General features: G+C 39.1%; 1 protein-coding gene across 4 annotated transcripts in view; it reads left to right on the top strand.

Annotated features, from left to right (window-relative positions):
* The window catches only part of CRACD (capping protein inhibiting regulator of actin dynamics), a 274,397-nt gene that overhangs the window by 90,668 nt on the left and 168,616 nt on the right, over positions 1-15,113 (top strand). The window contains exon 1 of one of the 4 annotated variants that reach the window (XM_037989411.2): positions 11,849-11,971. The exons of the other annotated variants lie outside the window; for them this stretch is intronic. The gene's annotated coding sequence lies outside the window, so the exon portion shown is untranslated. Of the gene's footprint in view, positions 1-11,848; positions 11,972-15,113 lie in introns of those variants that run through there. 4 annotated transcript variants of the gene reach the window in all.

Here is a 15,113-nt window from a genome sequence, read left to right as displayed (position 1 = left end):
AGTTTTAAAAAAGAAAATGAAAAAACCACAGTTTCTTATACCCAGAAATACTCATTGTTAACATTTTATTGTCTTTCTATTTTTATATGTTTGTAAAGTTTTAACACCAATGGGATTATCCTACATCGATTATTTTTTAAACCCTTTGCTTTTTAATATACCATGGGTGTTCTTTCACATCAAGGAATCTATATGATGTTACCAAATGACTAGATAGTATTTCATGGTTATGCCATAATTTAATTAGCCACTTCTGTAATGGTGGCATTTAGGTTGATTTATTTCTTTGTCTTTATTTGTTTGTGGAAATGTTGGCAGAGTGCCCTTCTGAAAGTTTGTGCCTTTTTGTACCATCAGCCTTGTCAGAAAATACCTGCTTCCCTATATATTTGAGAAATCTGGGAATTATGATTTATCTTTTCCAGATTTATCCTTTTTTCTTTTTACTTTTATGCTAAGTGTTATAGGCTATGTGAAATTTGAAATGTTTATGTAATTCTACCTACTGGTCTTTTCTTTCATGTTCTTGGCTCTGTTTTCATGCAATTATAAAAGCCACTTCTTTCAGCTATTTATAACTTTTTCTTTTAGTATTCTGATGAGTTTAAAAAATATTTCCTCTTTTAATCTGCATTGGATATATTTAGGTGTGAATTAAAAGTAGTGATCTGTTTTTCCCAAATGTTTAGTTGATTGTCACAACAGCAATTATTAAATAATATAATTTATTCTATGCTCATTTAAAAGTCCAAAAACTCCTACACTAAATCTCAATAATTTTTAGATCTATTTATGTATTTCCTAACATACCTCTATGATTATTTTGGATATTACTGTTCTGGTACCACATTATTTAAATTTCAGTGTTATATTCCATTTTACCATACGGTAAGGCAAGCTCTTTTTCATTAATTTTTCTCTTTCAAATTTTTTTTTTAACCTCTTATAAATCACTTACCTTACTAGAAAAAATTTTAGAACTGTAATATCTAACTCCAGACGTACAAATTGTTTGGCTTGATTGGACTTGAGTTAAATCAGAGATTCATTTGAAAAATTTTTCCTCATGTAAGTTCTGTATTTTTTGTTAGCTTTATTCTTGGGAATTTTATATTTTTATTGTTGTCATGAATAGTCTTCCCCTGCCCTTTTCTAACTTGTTAAAGTGGGAAAGTTGTTTTCTTGAAAAACTTAATGAAAACTTATTCTTATTACTCCTAGTAGTTTAAGGGTAGATAATCATAGGCTGAAATAATGATAATTTTTGTCTTTTCCCCCAATAATTTTACTGTGTCTTTTTTGTCTTACTGCATCTCAGCTAAAATATGTAAAACAATAATAGCATTTTTCACAGGTCTTCTGTCTTATTCCTTGTTTTGCTTCTATTGATTCACCAAGGAGGGTATTTTCTGTTCTCTTGCAATAAATGCTTCATATACAGTTAAATATTAATATCTCTCTATTTTACATTTTTGATGATTATGATGAATTTTGAGGTCGTGAAATGTTCATGATCATTTATCAAAATTATGTATTTTTTCTTCTTCGGTTTCCTAATTTTGTGTCATCCTTGCAGTCTTAAAGTAAACCCATATTGGCCATGATTCTTTTATTAGGCTGCTGATTTTGACTTCCAATATTTTATTTCAGATTTTACATCTATAGTCATAGATGGGATTGGCCTACAGTTTTATTGTGGGTGCCATGTTTTTCATCTTTAGTGTCAATGTAATACTTCAGTCATTATTTTAGTAAGCATATAGAATTTCTATTATGTGCTGTAATGCTGTTAAGTATTAGGGATTAAATGGTGAACAAGATTATGAAATATCTGGTCTCTTGGAGTGTGTAGTCTACAGAGGGATGGAGTTAAGAAAAGAGAAAATTAAAGCACAGCATTGTAAATGCTACAATGAGGGAAATACGTGGCATGTGGGAAAAAATAAGAAGAGTCTCTGTTACAGAGTGGGAGAAACCAGAAAATGCTTTCCGTAGGAAGTCACCTTAAACTGCCATTTAAGTAGGAATGTCCATTCAAGAGTCAGGCAGGAGTGGAAAGGAGAGGGAGAGAGACGGAAGAACTTGTGGGAAGACCTGCAGGTGAGGGAGCACATGGTGCTTCTGAGCAAAGGAAAAATGCTAAGTAGAACTAGAGCAAAAGTGGAGAGGTGGGGAGAGTTGAGAGATGAGGCTCCAGTGCTTCCCAGAGACCAGTACTTCCAGCACCTTGTAGAACATGTCGTGGAGTCCGGATTCTCTTCCAAATTTTATGAGGAGCCGTGAAAAGATTTTAAACAGAAATGATATGATCAGATTTCTCTTAGTGGAATCTCACTCATTGGATAGGAAGGGAGGCAAGCCTGGAGCTAGGAGACTAGTTGAAAATTTGTGGAAATCTTTGCAGAGGGATGACAGTGGTGAGAACAAGGATAGCTGGAAGCTGTTATGTTCCAAGAAAGAATAATAGATATTGACTATACTTGGGCCAGGGGTTCTAACTGCAATGTTGAATCATAAATTTTTGCATTTTTCCTGGTTATTTTTTATTTTCCTACCTCTTTCTGAAAACATTTTGGTAAGGCATATTTTTCTTAAAAATTACCCATTTTGTGTGTGTGTGTGTGTGTGTGTGTGTATATATATATATATATTTTTTTTTGAGATGGAGTCTCACTTTGTTGCCCAGGCTGGAGTGCAGTGGCGCAATCTCAGCTCACTGCAGTCTCCGCCTCCCAGGTTCAGGTGATTCTCCTCTCTCAGCCCCCCAGTAGCTGGGATTAGAGGCACTGGCCACCATGCCCGGCTAGTTTTTGTATTTTTAGTAGAAATGGCATTTCGCTATGTTGGCCAGGCTGGTCTTGAACTCCTGAGCTCAAGTGATCCACCTGCCTCAGCCTCCCATAGTGTTGAGATTACAGGCGTGCACCACCACGCCCAGCTAATTTTGTTTTTTTAGTAGAGATGGGGTTTTGCCATGTTGGCCAGGCTGGTCTTGAACTCTTGACCTCAAGTTATCCACCCATCCCGGCCTCCCAAAGTGCTGGGATTACAAGTGTGAGCCACCACACCTGGCCACCATTTTTTGTATATTTTCAAAAATTTTAAGTATAGAGCTTACAGGCAGTTTTCTTATTTTAACCTCATCCATATCTGTCCAATCTTATTTTTAATTCCAAGTGCTCCATATTCATATTTTCGTATTGATTCTTGATTTTACACACCGGAGATTTACTCATGTCAACATTGCCCAAACGAGTATTTCATGGAATGCTATTCCAAAGAATGCTGATAAATAAGTGTTCATGCACAAATAAGTTTGTGAGACTGAATCACACAATTTAAAACAGTTATATCTTTTAGGACTTTTTAGAATCTTTAATAAGCTAATATGCATTATGAGTTCTTAAATAAAAGGTTTAGTGTATAGTTTTCAAAACCTTTTTCTCCCCATAGACCATCTATTAATGTCTCCTGAAATGAGTATTCAGTGGAACACAGTTTGAGGGTTTCAAAGAATCAGCTCTTAGTTTTATTAATTCTCTCTTTATTTTCTAATTCATTAATTTCTGCTTTTATTTTCATATATTATTTTTTCTTTTCATTTTTTTCTTTGAAACAGGGTCTCACTTTGTCACCCAGGCTGGAGTGTGGTGGTGTGATCTCGGCTCACTGCAACCTACCTCCATCTCCCAGGTTCAGGCGATCCTCCTGCCTCACTCAGCCCCATAAAGTAGCTGGGACTAGAAGTTTGTGCCTAATTTTTTTTTGTATTTTTGTGTTTGAGATGGAATTTTGCCATGTTGCCCAGGCTAGTCTTGAACTCCTGAGCTCAAGTGATCTGCCTGCCTTGGCCTCCCAAAGTGCTAGGATTATAGGCGTGAGCCACTGCACCTGGTCTATTTTTTCTTTCTTTTTTTTTGGTTTATTTTGTTGTTCTTTTTCTAGTTTCCAAGAGTTAAATACATAGTTTATTCATCAGAAGCTTTCAAGGTTGTTTTAAGGAGTGTTTTAAAGCTATTAATATTCCTCTGCATATAGCATTGGCTTCATCCTATAGATTTTATTATTATGGACCATTTGTTGTTAATTTCTGAACAAGCTGTTATTTCAGTTTTGATTTCTATTTTGATCCAATAATTATTCAAAGGAGTATCTTTTAATATCCAGCAATTCATTAGAGTTTGCTTAACATTTTCATTTACAGTTGATTAGATATCACTGCATTCAGCTTATTCTTTTGTTATAAACATGATCAGCTATTTTATTTATTAGTAATATTGACAGTCTTTTTTAACTTTTCCTTTTTGCATTTGTCTGATATGTATTTGTGCCCAGTATTTTCTTTTCAAGTTTTCTTTGCCATGTATCTCTTTAATTGACATGTAAGATTTTTTAAAATCTCACACTGACGGCCCTGCTCTTTTAGTATAGGAATTTAATTCATTTACATATATTTGACAATGATATATTTGTTCTTTTATAACAGCATTATTGAGATGGAATTTATACACTACACATTTGCCTTATTTAAAGTGTGTAATTCAATGATTTTTAATGTATTCAGGCTTTTGCAACTATCATTGTAACTGGCTCAGTTGTGCCGCTCACTGTTCAGAAGTCAAAGCATGAGAAGCAAGGTGTAGTAAAAGAAAAGCAGCTTTTATTGGTCAAATGCTAGCAGATGGGAGAATGACTGGGCTTGAGACTCAAAGGAACCATCTCCTTCTTCTGGGCTGAATGAAGGGGTTTAAGAAAGAAAAGGTGTGGGAAATACGTGGGAGTGGTGGCAAGGTGGGCACCTCTCGTTCCAATGGTTATCTTAAGTAATTGCCCAACCGGAGGTCTGATTTGCATCATCCTGACTTTGACCAGTAGCAGTGGGCTAACTGTTCCCAACTCCCCTTGAGTAAGAGGATTCTGCAACTGGCCCTCTCTGCCTGGTTTGTTTCAAAATTGGCCCCTGGAATTTCTAAGCAAGCACAGAATTAGACAAGCCAGCACTGTTCATGGAAGGGCCTGATGAGAAAAAGAGAAACAAAGAGTTTCAAAGTATGTTTCAAGGCTGAAAGCAAGAAAGGAACAAAAAGAGTTTTAAAATGCATTTTGAGACTGGGATACTGGGTTATATCATCACAATCAGTTTTAGAACATTTTCATCATCTGGAAAGAAACCCTGTACCTATTAACAGTCACTTGCATTTTTTTTCCAACCTCCTTCCACACCTAGCCCTAGGCAACCACTGACCTACATTCTGTCTGTATGGATTTGCCTATTCTGGACATTTTAGATAAATAGGATCATATAATATGTGACCTTTGGTGTCTGGCTTCTTTCACTTAGCATAATGTTTTCAAGGTTTATTGGTGTTGTAGCATGAGCATTTGTGTGCAAGTTTTTTGGTAGACATATGTTTTCATTTCTTTGGAGTATATGTGTAGGAGTAGAATTGCTGAGTCATGTGGTAGCTCTGTGTTTAACTTTTTGAGACATTGGCAGACTGTTTTCCAAAGTTTGTCGCACCATTTTACAGTCCCACCAGCAATGTATGAGGGTTATAATTTTTTCACATTCTCACCAACTCTTGTTATTGCCTGTTGTTTTCGTTATAGCCATCTGTTATGTGCTTGTGTTCCCCAAAATTCATGTGATAAAGCCCTAATTGCTAATGCGACTATTATTTTGAGATGGGGCCATAATGGAAGTAATTAGAGTTAAATGAGGTAGTAGGGTTGGGCCCTAACCCAATATGACTTGTGTCCTTATAATAAGAAAAGTCAGAGACACAGGGATGCACAGGCACAGGGAAAAGGCCGTGTGAAGAAGCAGCAAGAAGGTGGCTGTCTGCAAGCCAAGGAGAGAGGCCTCAGGAAAAACCAAACCTGCCAACACCTTGATCATGAACTTCCATCTCCAAAACTGTGAGAAAATAAATTCCTGTTGTTTAAGATATCTAGTCTGTCTAAGGTTAGCATCCAGTACTAAGGTTGTTATGGCAGCCTTAGCAAGTGTTCTATCCTAGTACACTGGCAGCCTTAGCTAGTGTACTATCCTAGTGGATATGAAGTGGTATCTCATTGTACTTTTTAAAAAAATTATTTATTTTTTCAGAGACAGGGTCTCCCTGTGTTGCGCAGGCTGGAGTGCAGTGGTTTGATCATTACTCACTGCAGCCTCAAACTTGTGGGGCTCAAGGGATCCTCCCGCCTCAGCCTCCTGAGGATCTGGGACTACAGGTGTATACCACCATGCCTGGCTAATTTTATTTTTAATTTTTGTGGAGATGGGGTGTCACTATGTTGCCCAGGCTGGTCTTGAACTCCTGGCCTTAAGCAGTCCCCTGCCTTGACCTCCCAATGTGCTGAGATTACAGGCATGAGCCACTGCGCCTGGAGCTCATTGTGCTTTTGGTATGTGTTTCCCCAATGGCTAATGATGTTGAACAACTTTTTATATTTGTTATTGTTTCTTGCGTCATTTATGTTTTTCATTTATAAGGATTTCATATTGTTTCTTTATTGTTCAGTTTATTTTCTTTCCTACCTTCTGCTGAATTGATCAGATTCTTAAGTTAAATTTCCTATTTCAACTGTAGTGATATTTATCCTTAGATTTTTTTTGTGGGCCAGGTGAGGAGTTTCGCTCTTGTTGCCCAGGCTGGAGTACAATGGTGTGATCTCAGCTCACTGCAACCACCGCCTCCCAGGTTCAAGCAATTCTCCTGCCTCAACCTCCTGAGTAGCTGAGATTATAGGCTTGCACCACCACAACCAGCTAATTTTTGTATTTTTAGTAGAGATGGGGTTTCACCATGTTGGCCAGGCTGGTCTCGAACTCCTGACCTCAGGTGATCTGCCTGCCTTGGCCTTCCAAACTGCTGCGATTACAGGCGTGAGCCACCATGCCCAGCATATCCTTAGAATTTAATAAATGTATATAAACATATATTTTCTGTCTATGGCAAGAATGAAACAGTGAGATCCCTGTCTTTTTCCTCTTTTCTCTAGCACCACTACTGCCACTCTCCCCTCCCCCATCCTCTTGCTAGGCCAGTGCTGCCAATTGATCTCAACTCTGTTTCTATGCCATCATAAAACTGATTAGAGTTAAATAGGAGATGAAGTCTATTGCTGTATTATACTACAAATCAGTATAGAGATCCAGCCCTTCATGAAGAAAGATAAAGTTCTCAGACTCTTCAAATTCTAGTTTGAGATTAGTAATAGAAATTGAAAGAAAAGAAGATTTCTTTTGTGGCGTTTCCTTATTCAGTTCCTTTTAAATTTCCTACATGTGCTTATCTGTAGATCTGCACATAAAACTCCTGAAAAATGGGAAATAAATGAAACGCTGTTTGAGCCAAACAAAATGTAGAGGTTTGGGGGGAGAAGCACATTGTATAAATTCAAAGCCAATAAATTAAAAGCAGTGATTTTTGTTCAAAGTATAGTACAGTGAAATAGTCTCAATAGAACTTTGTCAAGTGCAAAAGCCTGATTTTCAGAGCTGGTTTGAATGTTTATGGCTACACATAATTCTTTCAGATGAGCTGTTCATGGGTTGCTATCTCAAGTCCATTGGTCTCCTGGAGATTGCTGTCACGTACTTGTGTGCATTCTTGATGTCAAAGTCATGTAAATCTCTTAACTTTGGTTTCAGCATGAGTGTTTTCCTAGTTTTGATGACTTTTTAAAGACTTCTGCCTTACAATTGAAAACTCAGTCTCTCCATATTGATTGGAGGACTGAAAAATATTACCCAAGAGTCTATAGTTCTGTTATAGAAATGACAAATTGTTCAGGTAGTCAACAATATTCATCAAGCCTCACTTATAAAGCACTATGTTAAATGCTATGAGAACTTACAGAGAAAACCCTCAAGAAACCCAAATTCTAAAGCACGCATTGAGACATAGAGATCCATCAAAGTAATCATTGAAAACCACTTAGTGGTTACATTCGGAAGGTCTGAAGTCAGCCTAAAATAGATTCATGTCCCCATTTGTTAGTGCCATGATGTTAGATGTCATGAAGCTTCACTTTGTACATATGTAAAAGGGAGAAAATAGTAATAGTACTGCCTCATAGATTTGAGAACTTTAAATAGGATAAAACATGTACATGTGCTTAGTGTAGTAGCTGGCACACAATAAGCATCCAGGAAATAGAAGCAATCATTTTTAGTAGCTTTACAATTATGAAATATTACATCCAGAAAGCGCACAGATCATATATTTACTCTCTAACAAACAGTGGTAAAATGAGCCCTCACGGAGCCACTGGGTGGCAAGAAATGAAACATTGCCAGCATCCAGAAACCACACCTACCCGCTGTGCATCTTCCCCATCATAATTTCTTCCCTTCCCACCTACTGTCTTGACTTTTGTGATAATAATTACCTTAAAGTATTACCAGCTAAACAATATAGTTTTGAACTTTATTAAATGGTTGTATCTTGCTTCTTTCATTCAACATTGCATTGGACGTCCATCCTTGTTGGTGAATGTTGCTGTAATTCATTCATTTGCGTGACTGTATGGTAGTCCACTACATAAACAATTGACCTAGTCTGCTACTGATAGATATTTAAGTTATTTTCAGTTTTTGATTCTTACAAACAGGGCTGCTATGAACATCCTGGTGCTCATATTCAAGAGATTCTCCAGGAGTGCAGTTGTTGAGTCATGGGGAATGTGTGTCTTCAATTTTGTTAGATAGTGCCAAACAGTTGTCTAAAATGGTTCTTCCAGTTTTCACTCTCAACAGCTCTGTATGAAGGTTTTCTTTTTTTTATACGTATATATATTTTTAGAGACGAAGTGTCACTCTGTCGCCCAGGCTGGACTGCAATGACATGATCTCAGCTCACTGCAACCTCCGCCTCCCAGGTTCCAGCAGTTCTCCTGCCTCAGCCTCCCGAGTAGCTGGGACAACAGGCGCACGCCACCAAGCCCAGCGAATTTTTGTAATTTTTATAGAGACGGGGTTTTGCCATGATGGCAAGGCTGCTGGTCTCGAACTCCTGACCTCAGGAGATCCACCCGCCTCCACCTCCCAAAGTGCTTGGATTGCGTGCGTGAGCCACCTCGCCTGGCCGGTATGAGGGTTTTCATTACTTCATATCCTCACAAATAGTTGGTATTGGTCAGGCCTCTAATGTTTACCAGTCTGATGCATAGGCATATTATTATCACTCATTGCCTTTTTTAAAACAGTCTCAGATTTACAGAAAGGTTGCAAATACAATACAAATAATGTTTTTTTTTTTGAGCCACTTAAGAGCAAGTTGCCAACTAGATACTTTAATATCTTAGAATAGTTTGTGTTTTCTATGAGTGAGGATATTCTCCTAGATATTCATAATCCAGCCAACAAAAAGCAGGGAATTAACATTATTACTTTGCTACCATTTAATCTACAAACCTCATACAAGTTTTGCTACTTGTCTGAATCATGACCTTTATAACAAAAAGATTCAGTGCAGGTTGCATGTTGTGTTTAGTTGCCATGTCTCTGTGGTCTCTAATCTGGAACCATTCCTCAGCCCTTCTTGGACTGTGATGACCTTCATGCTTTTCCAGATTATGCGCCACTTATTTTGTTGCATATCTCTCAGTTTACGATTGGCTGTTGTTTTCTCTCATGATTAGATGCAAGTTAGTTATTTTCCCAGGAATCTTACAGAAGAGGATCTGTGTTCCCATTGCACCCTATCAGGTGGCTGATGATTTTGAGTCATCCCATCATTGACGATGTTAACTTTGAACACTTGATTAAGGGGGTGACTGCTGAGCTTTGGCACTGAGCAAATAGTTTTTTCTTTTTCTTTTTTTTTTTGAGATGGAGTCTCACTCTGTCACCTAGGCTGGAGTACAGTGGCGTGGTCTCGGCTCACTGCCAGCTCCACCTCCTGGATTCACGCCATTCTCCTGCCTCAGCCTCCTGAGTAGCTGAGACTGTAGGTACCTGCCACCGTGCCCAGCTAATTTTTTGTATTTTTCTTTAGTAGAGATGGGGTTTCACTATGTTAGCCAGAATGGTCTCGATCTCCTGACCTCATGATCTGCCTGTCTCGGCCTCCCAAAGTGCTGGGATTACAGGCGTGAGCCACCGCGCCCGGCCGCAAATAGTTTTTTCTTTTTGTAGTAAATATTTTTTGCCAGGTGTGGTGACTCACTCCTGAAATCCTAGCATTTTGAGAGGTCGAGTCATGAGGAGTACTTGAGACCAGGAGTTTAAGACCAGCCTGGATAACATACCAAGGCCTTGTCTCTACAAAAAAAGAAAAAACAAAACAAAACAAAAAAACATTAGCTGGGCATGATGGTACACACCTGTAGTTCCAGCTACTGCAGAGGCTGAGGTGGGAGAATCTCTCTTTCTTTCTAAAAAAAAAAAAATTAATGCAGTATCTGTCCAAAGAGAGGCTCTCTTGCACCCAGGAGTTCAAGGGTGCAGTGAGCTGTGACTGCACCACTGCAACTCCAGCCTGGATGACAGAGTGAGACCCTGTCTCTAAAAAGATAAAATAAAATGAAGTATTTTTGGCCAGTGAGAGGCACTTCAGGCTGGCTCTGTCTTTTTGATATGTCACCCTTTTTCATGTATAATGTCTTTACTTTCTGGCACTGACATCCTGTGCTAAGTCATCTTCCCATGGGAATGCCCTCTTCACCTGTAGGAGGGAAGATTTATTGCTTGCTCAGATCTCTCGTCTGAATTCCTTCCCTGTCTTTTCTGTTGCCCACCTGATTACTTCCAGTTGGATATCTTATAGGAATCTTAAATTTTATTTGTTCAAACTACAATTCCTGGCCAGGCACAGTGGCTCACGCCTGTAATCCCAGCACTTTGGGAGGCCGAGGCATGTGGATCACCTGAGGTCAGGAGTTCGAGACCAGCCTGGGCAGTATGATGAAATTCCCATCTCTGCTAAAAGTACAAAATTAGCTGGGCATGGTGGTGCATGCCTGTAATCCCAGCTATTTAGGAGGCTGAGGCAGGAGAATCACCTCAGCCTGGGAGGCGAAGGCTGCAGTGAGCGGAGATCACGCCACTGCACTCCAGCCTGGGTGTCAGAGTGAGACTTGATCTTGGGGGAAAAAATGCAATTTCTGACTTCATTTATTAACAAGATTCCTTCTCTAGTCATCTCCATCTCAGTAAACTACATCATCACCCTCATCCTTCAGGCCAGAAACCTTCATGTCAGCCCTTATTCTTTGCGGTCTTCACCACCACCCCCAGCTTCACTCTGTCAGCAAATTTTCTATATTTTACCTCCAAGATGCAGTGTATGTCTTCACGCTTCTCTCCAAATCCTCTTGGCTGAGTCCTCCTTCCTCCTGGTGCTCCCACTAACCTCTTCATGGCTTTCACCACTCTCGCTTCATCCAGTCCATGTCCACGCATCTTTTAGCCATGAAAATCAGAGCATGTCATGTCCTTGCTTAAAATTCTCTGCAATGCCTTGTAATTCCTCTCAGAATGAAATGTAAAGTACCCCATGATCTGACTTGTATTTCATTCTTCAGCCACATCTCATGTTCCTCTTTCTCTTGCTGAAAGGTAGACAGCAAGGGAAACATCACTTCTTTTGGTTCGTTAGACATTCTGAACCCTTTTCTCCCTCAGGGCTTCACCTGAACAGGTGTCCTTTTGCCCTTTACATAGCTACACTCATCTGAATTGCCCCCTACTCAGATGGGTCTTCCCTGATTATGCAAGTTACGTTTATCTCAGCCCATACCTCATTATTCACTATCAAAATCCTGTCTTTTTTCTTCCTAGTACTTAACTAGGCACTTGGTTATTTACTTGCTTATTTTTCTTTCTATTAGAATAGCAGCTTGGACTAACTTGTGCCAGAGTGCAAACAGACTATTAGAAGAGAGTCACGGTGGTTCAGTGCTTAATACCACCAGGAATGAACATGGTGCAATTGCCTAAGGGAGGATCTGCAGCCTTTCTGAGGTATGGAGAAGAAAATTTAAGTATGATTGTTGGCCGGGCTTGGTGGCTCATTCCTGTAATCTCAGCACTTTGGGAGGCTGAGGCGGGTGGATCACTTGAGCCCCAGGAGTTTGAGACTAGCCTGGGTAACATGGTGAAACCCCGTGTCTACCAAAAATACAAAAATTAGCGGGGCTCAGTGATAAGCACCTGTAGTCCCAGCTACTTGGGAGGCTAACGCAGGAGGATAGCTTAAGCCCGGGAGGCAGAGGCTGCATTGAGCCAAGATCACCCCACTGCACTCCAGCCTGGGCAACAGGAGTGAAATCCTGTCGTAAATAAATAAATAAATAAATACGATTGTTGGTGTAAGAGAATCAAATGATTTTTATAAGCTAATTTTCTCTGAAACTACAAAGGGGTGAGACAGGAAAACAGAATCTGAGAATCTATTAATAAACTATTGAAGAAATCTGCATTATGAATTCCCTTATCTTTAAAATAAAAAATAGCTTATTTTTACAAGGATATTTAGGCCACAAGAGACCTTTGAAAGCCAGTCTCCTGACTTCCATTTTTCATCTTGTAAATCATGGCTCCCAAGGAGGATAAATATGTAGAGTGGGAAAATGAGTCAGCAGAGATGCTCATCATTGTCTTTTAGAAGGTTTTGTTAGGGGACACAGTTGCTGGATGGAGGAAAAAAGAAGCAGCAATAAAGAATAGGAATCCAGTTACTCACTTTTCTATGAGGTATTTGACCAAATATCTAAGAGATATTTTAGACCAGTTCTTATGACATCTGTCATAAGAAGTCTGTGGTGAAAACTTGGGATTTTTTTTACCTATTGATTTTTAAAAAGTTTTTCAAAACTAAATGTTTTGTGTTAAAATTGCAGTTCAGTTCAATCATCATCAGCATAATAACAGCAGCCCTTTTAGTCAGTTATTTTGTGGCAATAAATAGCCCCCAAATCTTAGTGGCTTGCAAGAACAGAGGTTTGTTTCTTGCCCACATTGTATGTCTGTGGCAGATTGGCATTGGATCTGCTACTGTTCCTTAGGTCTTTTCATTCCAGGATCCAAGCTGAAGGAGGGGCCTCTGTTTGGTACATACTATGCTCATGTCTAAGGGAAAAGAGAGAGTCAGTGGACACACGCAGTGGCTCCTAAAATTTCTGCTTTGACATTGCGTATTTCATGTTTTCTCACATGCTGTTGGCCGAGGCAAGTGACATGGCCAACCCCGTTGTCAATGGGTTGACATAAATGATCCTCTCATAGGATCCTGAAAATGACATGGAACCCGTTGGTGTATCAGGTGATATTCTGGGGATACATGAGGGACCAGGAAGGAGACTGAGTATTTGGAAAAAATAATACAGGACATTGCATTGGCAGACATTTACTAAATGCAACTATTTGCCAGGTACTGTTTTAAGCCTTCTACATTGATTGAATCCCCATAACTATCCTATCAGGATTATTGTTGCTCCCATTTTACAGATGAGCAAACTGAGGCCCAAGCCAGATTTCAAACCTACGCCGTCTAGCTGCTGGGTCCTTACTCAAGGAAATGCAAGAATGAGCAGAAGTTTTCGGTTGAAACATTTATGTGCATGCTTTTTGAGGACAGCAGTGCTGCATACGAATTAGTAATAAACTGTATGGAATACAGTTTGTGTAGGAATAGCATATTTGCAAATAACTAAAATTTTAAAGGGATACTAATTGTGATAACTAGATGGACCTATCCATTGATATCTAAGGACCTGAGAATGTCTTTTCATTCAAATTTGCCTTTGGTATCAGCATTCTGATTTGTGAACCTATGGGAGGAAATGTATTTCAAATATTTGTTGAGTTAATACTACTTGCCTAGCACTTTGGTTTTCTTGAGTTGCTTAGTCTTCTGGAATGTCGTGACTTTTTTTTTTTTTTTTTTTTTTTTTTGAGACAGAGTTTTGCTCTGTCGCCAGGCTGGAGTGCAGTGGTGTGATCCTGGCTTACTACAACCTTCACCTCCTGGGTTCAAGCGATTCTCATGCCTCAGCCTCCCAGTAGCTGGGATTACGTGTGGCCTACCATGCCCAGCTAATTTTTGTATTTTTAGTAGAGATGGGATTTTTGCCATGTTGGCCAGGCTGGTCTTGAACTCCTGACTTCAAGTGATCCACTTGCCTTGGCCTCCCAAAGTGCTGGGATTACAGGCATGAGCCACTGCACCGGCCGAATGTTGTGACTTTAAAATCCCAGTCATTGTCTTCAAGGTGCAGTTCAGTGGCCCTTCCTCTGAGAGCCTTTGCTGGGCACCTCCAGCAGAGTTGGCTGTTGCTGCTTCTCAGGTGTGTTAGAAAGAGCATAGGAGATCTGACTTTACCACCCACAGACCGTGTGACCAGGACAGGCTCTGGGCTCAGTTTTCTTCTCTGAATAATGAGAATCAGAATACATGCTGCAGAGAGTGGTAATGAAGCTTCAGTAACATTTCGTTTGAAATTACTTTGTGACCATTCAAGTTTTCTGCAAAATGTAAGGATTTGATTAATCTTTACAACATTTTTCCTGGCTTCTTCTCTAGCCTTTCTTCCTCCTCTCTTCATTCATTCAACCAGGTATTTCCTGAGCTGTTAGGGACAGTCACTGCAGGGCTTAGGTACATGGACTCTAGGACCAAACTGCCTGAGTTTAAATATCTGTTCTACACTTAATAATCATATTACTTTGGTATTTAAGCTTACTTTGCCTCAGCTTTCTGATCTGTAAAATCGAAACAGTAATAGCACCTTATCCTTTGGATTATTATGAGGGTTACATGAATTACTATAAGCAATTATTTTAGAACTCCACCTGGTACATATTGCCACTAGAATGTATGTTCTGTATAAGGGCAGGGATTTTTTGTTGCTGTTTTTCATGGCTGTAACTCAGTGCCAAGAACAGTGCCTGGAAATAATGGGCACTTAATAAATATTTGTCAAATAAACTAGTAAATATGATAAACCTTGTAGAGAAAAAAGTTAAAAAGACAAAGAATGATATTATGTAATAAATGCTTTTATTAAAGTATGGTAAATATTGTATCATCCTTTTCAAGTTGCCACGAAGAGTTGCAGTAAAAATTTATGGCAATAAGATTCCTGATGGAAAAAAGTATCTTTGA

This window comes from Chlorocebus sabaeus, chromosome 7 (genome assembly GCF_047675955.1).
Source record: "Chlorocebus sabaeus isolate Y175 chromosome 7, mChlSab1.0.hap1, whole genome shotgun sequence".
Classification (NCBI taxonomy): domain Eukaryota; kingdom Metazoa; phylum Chordata; class Mammalia; order Primates; family Cercopithecidae; genus Chlorocebus; species Chlorocebus sabaeus.
This window is presented reverse-complemented; position numbering and strand designations above follow the sequence as displayed.